This window comes from Natrix helvetica (assembly GCF_964273705.1).
Source record: "Natrix helvetica genome assembly, chromosome: 6".
NCBI classification, from domain to species: Eukaryota; Metazoa; Chordata; class Lepidosauria; order Squamata; family Natricidae; genus Natrix; species Natrix helvetica.
In genome coordinates this window covers 30,384,149-30,399,265 of record NC_138553.1, presented here as the reverse complement: position 1 = coordinate 30,399,265, position 15,117 = coordinate 30,384,149, and positions in this window count along the sequence as shown.

The window sequence follows — 15,117 nt, the reverse complement described above, 5'->3', positions numbered from 1 at the left end:
GCTGAAACATAAAATCCCCACCTACCTGCTAAAATGTTCCTAGCATTCCTCCAAGGCTTTTCATTATAGGAAAGATTGATAAAGTGGGACAATTTTGTTTTTCGGGGAAGATTTTCTCATGGCAAAACCTTTGATAACTTTCCAAAGAACTTAGGATGCCTGAAGATAATCCAAAAATCATTGCTCCACCCCGGGGTTTTAACATTATATGACAAGGAGCTGCTTGAGGCATGGGAAGATGGGTTATCAAAGCCATATGGGAAACTGGTTTGGATGATAACTGGAGATAAAGCATGAGTTTATGAAGGGTGAACTACAGATATATGGTAGAATGCTGAGTCCAAATACCATTTGCTAACTTTTATTATTCTGTAGCACAATAAAGACAAGGTAACTAGGTCAGTTTCCTACTTTTCTTTGTCTTTGTCTAATTCTGCAATAGCATGTGAGATAGACCTTGAGTGTCGGGCTAAGAAATGTTGCCTAAGGAACGGTCAGATAAGAGAGACCATAATTCACTGCTGCATAATGGGGGTGGGGAGAAATGCTCAGAAGGATCCTTTCTAGCTCTTAAGTGCATAAAGGAGATGGTGGGAGATGTGTACTTTCTATCTTGCAAGATTCTGTTAATATAGAAGTAGAATTAGCTCACCTGGTTTTGTTTCCTCTCTGGTCTACCTGGGAAAGCTGACAAATTCATGGAAATTAGGTGCATAGTTAAATTAGGGAGATTTCAATTTACTACGTTTCCAGGGGTGGGCTGCTGAGGGCTCACAGAGGTTCGGGAGACCCTCTAGCTATAATTCTGTGCAGTTCGGACCCGAACCCCGAAATCCCACTCCTGACTGGCCCCGCCCACCCCTCCCCATCCAGGAGTCCCCACGCAGCCCATTTCGGATGCAGGTAAGTGCAGGGCGCGCGCAGACACTCAGGGAGGGCAAAAACCAGGCCCACTGGAAGTTAAGAAAGGCTCTACAGAGGGCCTCCGGAGCCTGGGGAGGCCGTTTTCACCCTCCCGGAGACTTGAGGAAAGCCTCTGGAGTTCGGGAAGGGAAACGCCACCACCACTCCGCCAAGGTGCAGGAGGCTGACTAGGCCATGCCTATCAAGCAACTGGGCAGAGAACCTCTTGCTAAAATTTTTGAAGCCCACCCCTGTATGTTTCTGTGTATCAGATCTCATAAGAGCATTCCAGAAAGAAAAAAACATTGTAACGCCAAAGAACGGATTTTGTTTAGCTCATGCAGATCAGTAAACAATGAGAATGCGAACGTGTAACCTATGTCTGCATTTCCATCAGGGTATTCTCATCCTTGTACCTCCTTGTACAATACAAGGCCTCCGTTGCCTGCTTTTCTATGAGCTCAGCTCAACGCTATGGCTTGATGGGTTTTCCAGATGCAGAGACAAACAATACAGTAGGGAAATCCTTATTATTTTGGAGTTCCCAAATCCATCCCTTAGGAGTATTCACCCTTCCGATTTCTTTCCTGTCACTCTGGAGTTGTTCAGGTGTACTTTAGCTATAACCACCATCTGGCCACTGGAGTTGACTCATCTGCCTTCCTGTGTTCCTTTAATTTTTAGGCTGTCTACGTCAACTAGAACAGTGGCAAACAAGCCAAAAATAAAATTGAAGAATTTGTCATTTTCTCTAGCTTAAGTGGAAGTCAGAAAATGCAGCAGTCCATCAATTTCCTAATGGAGTATGTGATCAAAGAAAACCATTAACATATTGTAATAAATAAATTGAATGAAAAAGTCTCTTAGGAGTTGCAGTTATGCTTCTAGGAGGTACCAAATGCCGAATTTTTCCATAAGAGCCCTGCCAAACTTAAATTCTTTCATCTATCTATGGAGCGAGGAAACAATAATGTGAAGCAAGCCTTCATTTGATTTTTAGAAAAATTATATATTATCTACCCTAAATCATTTCCAGAGGGCTAGCACAGGTTCGTTTGCTGCACAAACATAATTGATGCTGAGGGTAAAGTTTTATGGAAGTTACAAACTGCATATGAATTTTTGGCATTAAATAACTCTGCTCTTACTGAATCAGAAGCTTGGAAAAGATTTTATTAATGGCATCAGTGAAAGGATACCTGAATTGGTGGAATAGAAGCTTTCCCACAAACAATAAAAGAAACTTGTCCAAAATTAAAACTATAGTTATGTGTTTATAATAATAGGAACAGAAGAAAAAAATTATGGACTAGTAGAGTTTGAGAACTAAGGAGGAAAAATGGAACATTCCATTTTAGAATAGGAGGAATTTTCTACCTGTTCTTTTATTTTATTTAGCGTATGGCAAATACATGGACTTATAATACTTCAAATGTTAATGTCCAGTCCATCCAGCCATTCAAGGACAGGGTGGTCTATGTTGAATAAAATCAGACATTGGGCCAGTGTAAGTGCTTGATGGACATTTGGAGAACAAGGTGGTGGATATTTTGTCAAGGAGCACCACTGAGGGGTACAGACAAGACCCCACTTAAACAATGAGTCCTAGCAGACACCATTTTGGGTAAGGATCCTGTTCAGAGTTGACCAATGCTGGTGAGAAAGGTCAAAATGTTCCTCTTTTGTGGAACCTGGCACCTTTTGTATAGGATCATCTACGTAACTGCCTGTATCTGGGCATTCAGCAGCCCATTTGTCTTTCCACTGTGTAGACAGTGGAGTAGATCAGCCCTAGTACTGATATTCTGAGAGTAGAGACTGAGGCTCCCCGTCTTGATCCTTTTAGTTTCTGAAGTAAGTTGTCCCCGGTATTGATTTTAGCAGACATGTTCTTGAGGTGTTTCTTATAGAAGAGAGTCTGATCCAAAGTTACTCCAATGTATTTGGGGTGGGAATCATAAGGGAGTAGGGTGTTATTCAGGTAGGCCTTTGGGGTGGCATTAGCGAGTTTGTTGTTGAGATGGAAACAGGTGGATACCATTTTGTTCACACTAGGTATGAGTCAGCAAAGAATTTACCCAGGGATTTCAGGTCCTCAGAAAGGAGACAGTCCAAAACTTTTTATTTTGTGCTACTAACGCCAGATCACTTGCATATCCAAATACCCCTTGTAGCTGGCGTATCTGAGATATAAAGATTGAACAGAGCGGGTGCCAAAACACAATCTTGTTCTGTTGTTGTTCTTATATCTGTTCTTTAATCCACTGTTATTTCAACTTGAAAGTAATTATTTCCACCTCAAGATGGCAAAAAAATAAAGTTGTAAAATTCAGAGCGGTAGTCAAAGTGGAAATAGAAGCAATATATGGCCCATTATGAGTCTAAACCAGTGAACCACCCATTTCAAAACCAAGAGAGAGTCTTTGGCCTGGCCTCCTGAATACTTCAGCTCCCCTTTCCCTCTCCATAGTATCCTTTCCTGTGTACCCCTTGCAACAGCAAATGCAGGTGACAAATAAAACTCTACCCAAATATTCTCCCTTCTAGATCAGGCTTTTGGCGTTCCAATTCTCCCTATTGCCTTGCCTGCTATCATGCTTTGCTTCTGTTTATTTTCCGAATCACTCCTCCGATTACTGTAGCTCAAGATAAATTAGTTGGGCATGATGCAGGGTTCAAGAGGACACCGAGAGAGGAAATGCAAGTGCAGGGCACACAGCAGTTGCCTTCCCCCAACCTGGTGACCTCTAACCATTGTGGACTCTAACTCCCATCACCCTCAGCCACCATTTCCTAAGCCTAGGAGTGCCTACTCTTTTGATTAAAACAACAATCCCTCAGCTTAAAGAAAGTATAACAGAAAGTACATTAGACTTGGCAGCTTTGAATACAGGTAAATTGTACAGGTTTTTATCTGTGGTGAAAGACAAACAGAAAGTGGAAAGTGAGAAGGAATTCTTGATCCAAAACAGTTCCTTATCTATTTTCCGTTTCCTTTGCCCCAGAGAGATACCGTAGTCTCAGTGGGCTGTTGTTCCCTGAAGAGATCTTCCTCCTCCCTCTCTTTTCACCTGAGCAACTCAGGTGTCACTCAACACACAGCTGTTGTCCCACAGCACTTTCCCTCCTTCTCCCAAATCCTACTTGATTACTATTAGGCTAACTGCTGTGCTAAACACTTTCAGTAAATTTGGAGGCACAGAGGCATCCAGTAAGGGACACGGTGGCTCAGTGGCTAAGACACTGAGCTTGTCGATCAGAAAGGTCAACAGTTCAGCGGCTTGAATCCCTAGCACCACGTAAAGGATGAGCCCCCATTACTTGCCCCAGCTTCTGCTAACCTAGCAGTTCGAAAGCCTGTAAAAATGCAAGTAGAAAAATAGGAACCACCTTTGGTGGGAAGGTAACAGCGTTCTGTGTGCCTTTGGCGTTTAGTCACATGACCACAGAGACATCTTCGGACAGCGCTGGCTTTGAAATGGAGATGAGCACCGCCCCCTAGAGTTGGGAATGACTAGCACATATGTGCAAGGAGAATCTTTACTTTTACCTTAGGCATCTAGTATCTGGAAATAATTTGGCTTCTTAAAGGGTTCAGTTTTGACAATGTACACTTACTCTTTGCTGAAAGGTCACAAAGTAATGGACCAACTCAGCTCTGGAACTGTTTTCCCCAGGTCAATGAAGCCTTCCTTCTTTACCCTCAATGGTGCTCCCCCATAGTCTGGGCTGTAGCTGTGTTGGGCTTCAAACAATCTTTTTAAAGTGGCCAGAGGGGGAAATGATTACCTTTACAGGAAGCAATCACATTAGCTTTATTTAATTACTGTGCTACTAATTAAGAATAATTCAAATCAAATTTCATTCAGCTATTTCTTTTTGGAATGTACCTTCTTTCAGCCAAAGACTGAGTATGGTCCCTAGTCCAAAAGTGTTTGCACATTCAGAGCAGTGGTGGGTTTCAAAAAAATTTAGAACCTCTTCTGTAGGTATGGCCTGCTTTGTGGGAGTGGCTTGCCAGCCATGTGACTGAGTGGGAGTGGCTTGCCAGCCATGTGACTGGGTAGGTGTGGCCAACTTGTAAAATGGGGTGAAACTCACTTAACAACGCTCTTGCTTAGCAATCAAAATGTTGGCTCAGAAACTCTGGCATTTGAGGCATGCAAGTCTTAAAGTTGTCAAGTTACAAGACCCTTGCATCTCCTAACCTCTTAGAAAAAGAACCCCAGGGGTGTTCAAACTTGACAGCTTTAAGACTTGTGGACTTCAACTCCCAGAATTCCTCCTCTCGCTCTTCATCTTGATGATGGGCGGATGGGCGGGGGGAGGGAGCTGGAACCGGTTCTAAATGGCACTGTAGATTTGTGTAACCTCTTCTATAGAAGAGGTTAGAACTGGCAGGAACCCACCCCTGATTCAGAGCCAACCAGGCTACATGATAGGTTTATTTTCTGGATAATATTGTAGAAATAATATCCAGTAAATATACAAACAGCTTTATATAATTGAATATTTTGCATTTCCCTGGGGAAGTTTATACTGCTGGTTCACTCAGTGACATGCTTCGGGCATGCATGCACATACCTAGAAGCAAAAAAACAATAGAACCCGTTCGGGGGTGTGGCCAGCCGAGTCACTACCTACTGGGCCGAACCGGGCCGAACCGGTAGCAACCCATCTCTGATCCAGACCTTATAATATAGCTACATTGGTGCAGACTCATTGAACCCAGATTTATGTCTTAATGATTTAAATTTCAAAATATGTTAATCACCCAAATAGATGCATGCATATACCTATAACTGATACAGATGGAAAAAGAAACAAATAGTCATTTACAATTCCCAACTAAAATTTCTCAAAGATACCAACAATGAGCTATAAGTCATCTGGAAAATGGATGTTTCCCTAACTATTTGGCTGACAGTTATGTACTCTTTGGCTGGACAAGGTGCGTCAAGAGTTGCACGCTGTGGATAGCTGGCAACAGCACAGTTACAAAAGCAACTGTGATGAGTTGTTTAAACAGTTTGGTTTAATCTAAAACATAATCCTCTGAGCTCCAGGGACCAAAAGGCATAATACGCATTGCGTAAATAAATCATCACGTTTTATCAAACTTGCTTTTTGTTTTCCTAAATTAACAAGTTCCCAGCATTTTGACGTTTCTTCACAGCAATGTGCATCAACCATACTACTCCTAATTTTCTCTGTATTCATTAACAGACAGCCCTGCTGTTGTTCCTGTTTCTTTTTAATATGAAACGTATAAAAACCTTGCTAGCTAAGCTCACAGGGCCAGTAACAGGCTATTCTGAAATCCAGAAGCAAACATTTAGACTTGTAGTACCCTATGCAAGATATCCTATGCAAGAGGTGGGCTGCTGAGGTTCACAGGAGTTAGGGAGAACTTCTAGCTAAGTTTCTGTGCAGTTCAGAGAACCCCAAAATCCCACTCCTGGCTGGCCCCACCCACCCCTCCCAGGAGTCACCACGCGGCCTGTTTTGGATGCAGGTAAGTGCAGGGCGCGCTAGGGGAGGGCAAAAAATGGGCCTACTAGAAGTTTGGGGAGGCCAGAAAAGGGCCTTTGGAGCCTGGGGAAGACGTTTTCGCCCCCCCCCCAGAGGCTCAAAGAGATCCTCCAGAGCCCAGGGAGGACAAAAAGCCCACCACCACCATGGTGCAGGAGGCATACCCTGCCACGCCCACCATGGCCACACCCACCCAGCTAAAATTTTTGAACCCCACCCCTGCCAAGAACCAGATGTTAAGGATGCACTTTCTGAATGCACTGTATAATTTTTTTTAAAAAAACAGGCATAACTCTTAAACTGAACTACATGACTTGCTCTTCAACACTGCAAAATGAGTTTCAATAAACTAAACGTACAGTTTTTGTTTGTGAGTGAGCTTTCTACTAATTAGCTCTGCAGTGCAATCCTTTTCAGGCTAGTGTTATGTGGCCATTTTTCTATCCCTTTCAAAGCCTACATTTAGAGAACATATGCCAGAATAGGTTGTTGAGAGCTGTATTACCTCTAGGACAATCCCTTGAGAGCCACTTGGCAAACTGGGATGAAATAAATGAAAGAAAGAAATGGAGATGTTCATTTTCTCTCTGGCACATGATACTTTATTTTGTTTTTCTTTATTCTCATCTTTTCTTCATTCTCTCCTAGGCAGTAGACCACATGCATGGGACCTACAGCTTACTCCAATATTTGAAAACTGAGGAGGCTGAAATTAAGCAAAAGGCTATGGGTTATTATCCATGGTATAAGTGGTTGAGATGCAATGACTTCCCATCAGGCTGACGGACTTGCCAGAATCTTAATTGGGTTTCAGATAAAGAATGAATGAGAAAGAAAAATATATCAGCGGAAAGAGTACAAAACAAACACACTTGGATCAAAGGCATTTGACACCTCCCAAATACTTGGCGGTACTGCTCTTGTTATTTCATTTCGTTTTCTCTCCTCTCCCAAGCAGAACAGTTAAGACATGTAAAAATACATTTCACAGAAATGCAACGTTTTCAGCAATATTTATATAGCTCAGGTGTACCAGATCTGGATTGCAAAAATCTAGACAGCCCTGTTTGTTGCTACTAGAACTGTTAGGATTTTTGTAGCCCTGATCTGGTATCCATACACAAAAGGCATGTGAATAATTAGATGTATGCATTTAATTCCTGGGAACTGCAAATCTCTGGAAGAGTCTTATTGTTCCTTGGTACTGGGAAGCAGAAATTTTTAATAATGCCTTTTAAATGTTTTAGAGTCTTTTTGCACAGCTCCAGGATATGAAAACCCTGCTGACTTCTGAGCAAGCATCAAATATTTTTTTTCTGCAGCATAGGATGCAGGAGTGGGATTCATTCTATGCAGGCTTCCTCCTCTAAAAGAAAACCATTGCTATGTATGCTTCATGTTTAAATTGCAGGAAAGATTGCCATTAATAATTATGGGTTCTCTAAACAGATGTCTACTTTTGTGTTCAAAATCTTTTAAAAATTATAGATTTCAGTTTGCATCTATATGTATCAGAGATAGTATTCATCCAGTTCTGACAGGTTCTGGAGAACCGGTAGCAGAAATTTTGAGTAGTTTGGAGAACTGGCAAATAAGCCGCCCCTGTCCCCACTGCCTCCCAGGTGATCTTTTGTTGCCCTGAACAGGACAACGGAGCTGGAAAGCAGGTTAGTGGGATGAGGATTTTGCAGTAATCTTCCCCCAGGAGTGGGAGGGAATGGGGATTTTGCAGTATCCTTCCCTGCCATGCCCACAAAGTCATACCCACAAAGCCACACCAAGCCACGCCCCACGGAACTGGTAGTAAACATTTTTGAATCCCACCACTCATATGTATCTTTAAATGTCAGTGTTAGCAGGCACAGGCATGGATGTTTATGTGCATATACATGTATATGCATACTTCGTGATTAATCTCTGTCCCTATGTCTTTTTTTTTCTTTTAAGCCCTTTGGGGCAGAGAAAATATGATTCTTGGCAATTTTTCTAAATATTATTTTTTCAGCATGACATAAGTGTTTTTGTGGGGGAGAAGGGTAGGTAGAAATCAAGTTCCCTTTGATTATCATGAGGGCCTGATCTTGGGCTATAGAGATATCCTCCAATTTTAGTAGATTTCAGCTGCCACTGTGTACCACTGAAGAGCTAAGCATCACTTACATTGTCAAACATTGCTTCAAATGAATATTACATCAGAACCAGAGGTGGCATTCAGCAGGTTCTGACCAGTTCTGGAGAAGCAGTAGTGGAAATTTGAGTAGTTTGGAAAAACGGTAAATACCATCTCTGCCTGGCCCCGCTCTATTCTCTGCCTCCCGAGTCCCAGCTGATCGGGAGGAAATGGGGATTTTGCAGTAAACCTTCCCCTGGAGTGGGGAGGGAATAGAGATTTTACAGTATCCTTTCCCTGCCACGCCCACCAAGCTACACCCAGCAAGCCATACCACACCACACCCACAGAACCAGCAGTCAAAATGTTTGAATCCCACCATTGATCAGAACATTTGGAAGCAATCATAGGTCCAGGCTACTTGAAGGACCCTCTCATTCCACTGGGTTGGCCTGTCCTACCCATGCCGGCAGAGGAGGCATGCTGTGGGCCCGATTACTCTGAGTGGCAGGATTCAGGAGAAAGGTATTCTCTGCTGGTTGCATCTGCCCTCTGGAGCATCTTGCTTCTGGATTTGAGGTAGGCCTCAACCCTCCTGACCTTTTATCAGTGCCTCAAGACCTGGCTCTTCCAGTTATCTTGGGGCTCCAATGCGGGAGGATCACAGTAGAGGTAACATTGTAAGCTGCTTAGAGTTATCTTGGTGGTAAGATGGGCAAGCAATAAATTGTATTGATGGATGGATGGATGGATGGATGGATGGATGGATGGATGGATGGATGGACGGACAGACAGACAGACAGACAGACAGACAGACAGACAGATAGATATAGATGCAACTATGCAGTGTGGCTCAAAGGACTAAGCTTTTGTTTTGCAGAGGGTGAATATTACAATTAATAAAGAAGAAAAATATAGATGCAGTGAATCTTGAAAACTGCAGACTGGAATTTGAATGGCTATCATATGGAGTAACTGGATTAATGACATATTTAGTTCCAGTTCTATTTTTCCAGTCAAATATCTTTCCCAGACAAGCTTCTTCTGAAGCTCTGGGCCCAGCCAAAATGTCTGGCAAAAACTGATGACCTTTCCCAAGGACAATAGCTGCCTTTGAAATTGATTGGGAATGCCAAATGTGACTGTCAAGACAAAGGCATTGATCTTCGCCTTGGACATGACAAGACCATGAGGTTCTGCTTTGCTTCAATACAGTTGGGAAATGAGAGTGGGGTGGGTGGGTGGGAGATGCTGTGGAGAAAAAAAGGAAACAAAGTTTTCCCTTTCATTTGAACCCAATTTCTCAAACTTCTCGCTTCCTTATGCCAATGACTTTGGGATCAAACTGATGTCACCCATCTTCGTTATACTAGTTTCTCTTTTCTAGCAAATTTGGATCCAATGGAAGAAATTCAGTCTAGCTACTTATTTATCTACATCATAAGCTATAATTGGCAGGGTGGGGTTGGGTGGGCTCCTGCCCTAAGACTAGAATTGCTCCACTACAGTGCGACGAACCTCAACCTCAATTCTCCACTTATTCTTTCATTCTCTTGCTAAGAAGTCTGTCAGCTAGAACTCGATTATATCTTTTTCTTTCTTTCTTTCTTTCTTTCTTTCTTTCTTTCTTTCTTTCTTTCTTTCTTTCTTTCTTTTTCTTTCTTTCTCTTTCTTTCTTTCTTTTTCTTTCTCTTTCTTTCTTTCTGTTTCCTTCATTCTTTTTTCTTTTTCTTTGCCATATAATGTGGATATATGCATAATTTTGTATGTATGTATATATGTATATATGTATATGTGTGTATATATATATATGTATGTATGTATGTATGTGTGTGTGTGTGTATGTATATATGTATATATATATATATATATATATATATATATATATATATATATATATATATATATATATATATATATATATATATATATATATGTTATATTTGTACTGATAAATAAATAAAGGGAGACTTTACAACCCCTGGTATGACTAAATATGGGAGGAAGGTCACTACTCCCTCTTTCTGTCCTTCGGCTTATCACAGAAGACCATGCAGGCAGAAAACCATATTTTTATTTTTACTGTTGCCTTTTTATATTTGTGTTGTAATTGTACTGATAAATAAATAAAGGGAGACTAGGAATAGATCTATCCTAGTCTCCCTTTATTTATTTATCAGTACAATTACAACACACACACACACACACACATGTATGTATGTATGTATGTATGTATTTATGTACGTATTTATTTATTTATTTATTTTGTCATGTTTATGTAGTGTATAATGGAGGTAGAGATCCTTTGAGACCTGTATGCAATGAAATTTCATTTTAATGTATGCCGATTAGTGTACATTCAAAGTGACAATAAAGTTATTCTAAGTCTTCCTTTCCTTTCCTTTCCTTTCCTTCCTTCCTTCCTTCCTTCCTTCCTTCCTTCCTTCCTTCCTTCCTTTCTTTCTCAATGAGAACCTAAGAGGCAGCAAAAATAAGTGGGTATGAACCCAATAAGAGAAATCTGAAGGTTGAAATATATTCTCTGGCATTGAATTAGCACTGATACTGGTTGGTTGTATCACATAATCTTGACTGAAGGTTTTATTGCAAAGTGATGTTATAACAAAGCAACACTTCTATAGTACATCTATTTATTTAATAAAATTATAGCCTACATTTTTTAACACTGTCAAAGTGGCAAAACTATTTTAAAAATGTAAAAACACACAATTGGCAAAACTATTTTAAAAATGTAAAAACACACAATTAATGGAAATTAACTATGTCAACAGAGGGCAACACCATCAAGCAGTACTGGGTTAAGCAAAAGCCTGTGTGGACAGATACATTTAAAAGTTGAAATTTCAGTGAAAGCACAATTTCTCACTTTGCTAAGAACTTCCCCAAAATGGCAAAACAGTATACTTTTGTGGAAATTCTGGAGCTGCCTTCTTAAATTAATCCTTCGTAAAGTCTGGAAATATGTTCTTGTATGATAGCTACCCTTTTAGAAGAGACATTCTATCTTTCTTGTGGGAAGTATAGGCTTTTTCTAAGGTGGCACCTATTATGATGTATCTTGTTTTTTCTTTATTCTTAAACAAATATTTTAAGTTTTATCTATATGCAAATATATTCATATTAATGAATTAATTTAACATTTTTACAATGGCTAGAAGTTAGAACCTTAACCACTTTTCTTCAATCTACGCAATTTTATATTTTATCTCACAAAACCAATTAGGTGTTTTGGCTGCCTTGAACAGCAATCGGTGGTTGAAATTTAATTATTGTATTTTAGCTAGAATAGAGTAGTAGAAAACACATTTTCTGCCTTTTGTTATGGATTTTATTTTTTTGAAGTGGCAAGGGGAAGAGGAATAGCAAGGGGGGGGGGGGGGCTTGGAAATTAAAAGGAAGGCAAATGAGGAAACTTCATTGACAGTAGAAAACATGTTATATGAGATTACCCTCAACCCTTCCTCTTGTTTCCTGACATATTCCTCTGCATATTGAACAGAAATGTAGTAGGTGTTGCTTCTCCAACTTGAGAAAAGTAGTATCAAACTGGTGTGCAGAGGTCTACAAACGAGAATAAGATAAAATGGCACTGACATTATTGAAGCAGAAAAGTAATACTAAGGAATGAGAGTTATTTGGTGCTTGGTTAATGACAGCAGGCTAGAAGCTGGAAGTTTTAGTCTTAGTCCTAAAGGTTCTTATTGCAGTGAGAGAGATTTCTCCTCCTAGGATGGAAATGTTTCTTCAGAAGCAGACTGACCACCATATAGCATACCAATGAACCATAAAGCTTAACTATGAGCTGCAAGCCCTGGAATGCAGAGAATGCCTTTTACATAAAATAATGTGACTCCTATTGCATATTAACAAAAGCAAGGGGATGACTGGGCTTTATTGCCCTCACCCACATACTGTACACCCACTGCCCCCAAGGGGATGCATAGTTTCCTCTTCCCTTTTTATCTGGGAGGGACTGCAAGAAGGTTGCATAGGCCTAGGAGAGCTCAAGCTCTTTTTGCTATTGTCATCCTACCACTGTAGGCTATATAGTTCCTAAGTAATGGAATTCAAGAAGTCTAATGGCTATTAATTGTCCTCTGCATGGAGATTGCTTTCCCATGAAATGTCCAGATCATGGGTATTGGTTGATGGGTTTTTATTGAACAGAACACTATGGTTCGTGTTATGTGGCAATGAAACTTGATCTGAACAGCAGCTAGGCAGAACAGTCTTTGAAATAATAAAAAAGCTAATTGTCTCCTGTGAATTCTAATAGATGGTAAAATGGTGGAAGGGGAGTGGGGAGGAAGAGAAGGAGGAGGAGGAAGGAGGAGGAGGAGGGTAGGAGCCGCCAATTTGGAACTATAAACATTAAGTAAAACTGCTTCAGGAAGGTATCTGGCCTATTACATTGTTTAACACCATGTAGTAGAATTAGTGTGTATTTTTCCCATGAGTTTGATTCAATTTGATAATACAAAATCTTTTGTATAAATATTTTACAGCAAAACAGTGAATTTCACTGAAATCCTCATATGGGCAGTATTGTGTTTTTAAACTAGTTCACTAATGAGGAGGCCAAGGGATGCACACATGTGAATGTCCTTTCTTATTCTAGAGTCATGTCTCCATGAATCTGCAGCCTCTCAGGCTTCAATTAAATCCTAAAAGATGATCAGAAAATATTCTTCCCTTAGAACAGGACTAGGATGTGTTTGTTTTGAGAGTGCAAACATTCATTTATTTGCATGACTTTCTTCTCCAGCCTTCCCTCCCTTGTTCCAAAAAGCATTCTTGGGTTGGCTGAGGAATTTTGCTCAGAGGCTTTTTTCAATCAGGATAATTGAGGAGCAGGTGCCAGACTCCAAGAGGGGTATTGGGCCTGGTCCCACCCAAGGAGTCTTTCTTCTCACTTGTTTCACTGGCATTGCTCACCAGCTAGGTGTTGTGGCAAAGGATTTGTTATGATGAAGTCCATGCAACAAAAGAGGGGAAAGAGCACAAGTATGTTTGTAAGGAAGGCTGGAGAAGGTGACAAGCACAGGGACTTAGTTGACTTAATTGTTGTGTTTGGCTACTACTATGCTTTCTTGAGATAAGAGTGACCTATTCAGACTCCTTCCATAGTTGTGGCAGGAGCCGATACTTTGCGTCTGAACTGACCTTCAATTGTGACTTGGAGACATCAGCTGATGAAAAATAATTTTTGTTTTTAATATGGCAGAAGTAGAAAATTGTGGAACGCATTGGGACTAATCATCTCAACTTTATTTTTCCTGAATTGTAAATTAAATGTTAGATTTAATTGTTGATCTTACCTCGCCCACAGTGTTTTCCTGGCCCCATCTACTTTGTTTAGCACATTGCCCACCGTGGCACTCAATGTCAAGTGTGGTCCCCAGCTGAGAAAAATAGCACATCTGTGACTCAGAGCCTGTCTCTCTGGGGAGAAGGCCAGGTGAATGGAAGATGCTATTTCAGTTCCTTGTTCTACTTGCATACCCAGAAAAGACAGGAAAGATGCAATGAACAGATGTAAGTGGAACAGCAAGGCCTGGCAAAGGTCTTGGATCTGGTCAGATGCCTGGCCAAGTTTAGGAAAGAACAAAATCATCAGCAAATAGAGAGAGCCATAAACTTTTACTAGTGTCCTAGATTTCAGTATAACACTGCCATTGTCTTAACATGATCATGGGTCAGCTTTCACATGGAGTTACTGCACTTAAAAGGGATCACTTGAGATCAAATGTGCCTCCATTTCAGTGGTGAAATTCAATTTTTTTTATTACCGGTTCTGTGGGTGTGGCTTGGTGGCAGCGTAAGGATACTGCAAAATCTCCATTCCCACCCCACTCTGGGGCCAGCCAGAGGTGGCATTTGCCAGTTCTCTGAACTATATCATGTTTTTCAGTCAGAATGGAGCAGGGGTAAACTCCAGCAGGTTCTGACAGGTTCTAGAGAACTGGCTACCGGAACCTGTCAGAATCTGCTGGATTTCACCCCTGCTCCATTCTGACTGAAATACATGATATAGGTCGTGAGGCAATACAAAATTTTGTTTTAAGTTTGCTTTTCTGGGGAGTGGGTCGGTACTTCTGCAAGAATCTAGAACAGGGTTTCAATAATACAGATTAATCCATACACCTGATGTTTTATGTACTTCCCATGGAGGGGACCTTGGTGCTCTCTGAGGTTGCTTGTTTTTTTTCCAGATGGTTCATTACCCTAACTAGGTAACATTATTAGCGCTGTTAGGATAATGAAACATCTGCAAGAAAACAAAGCAAGCTCAGAGAGCACCAAGGATCCCCTCATTTCAACCCTAAGCTATGAATATTCCCCTTTATTGATACCTCCCATCTTGCTTAGACATATTTTGTGGGTCTTTAGCCACAAGAGAATACTCATTCGGGATATGGATACCGACTATTGATTCAAAAAACCACCTTAGCTATTCGTGCTACAGAAGCTACAGAGAAAATGGTCAAAATTTGTTTGCCAGTCTTGCTTGGGAGAAAAGTTAGTAGGCGTCATCATGAATAGTGTAGCAC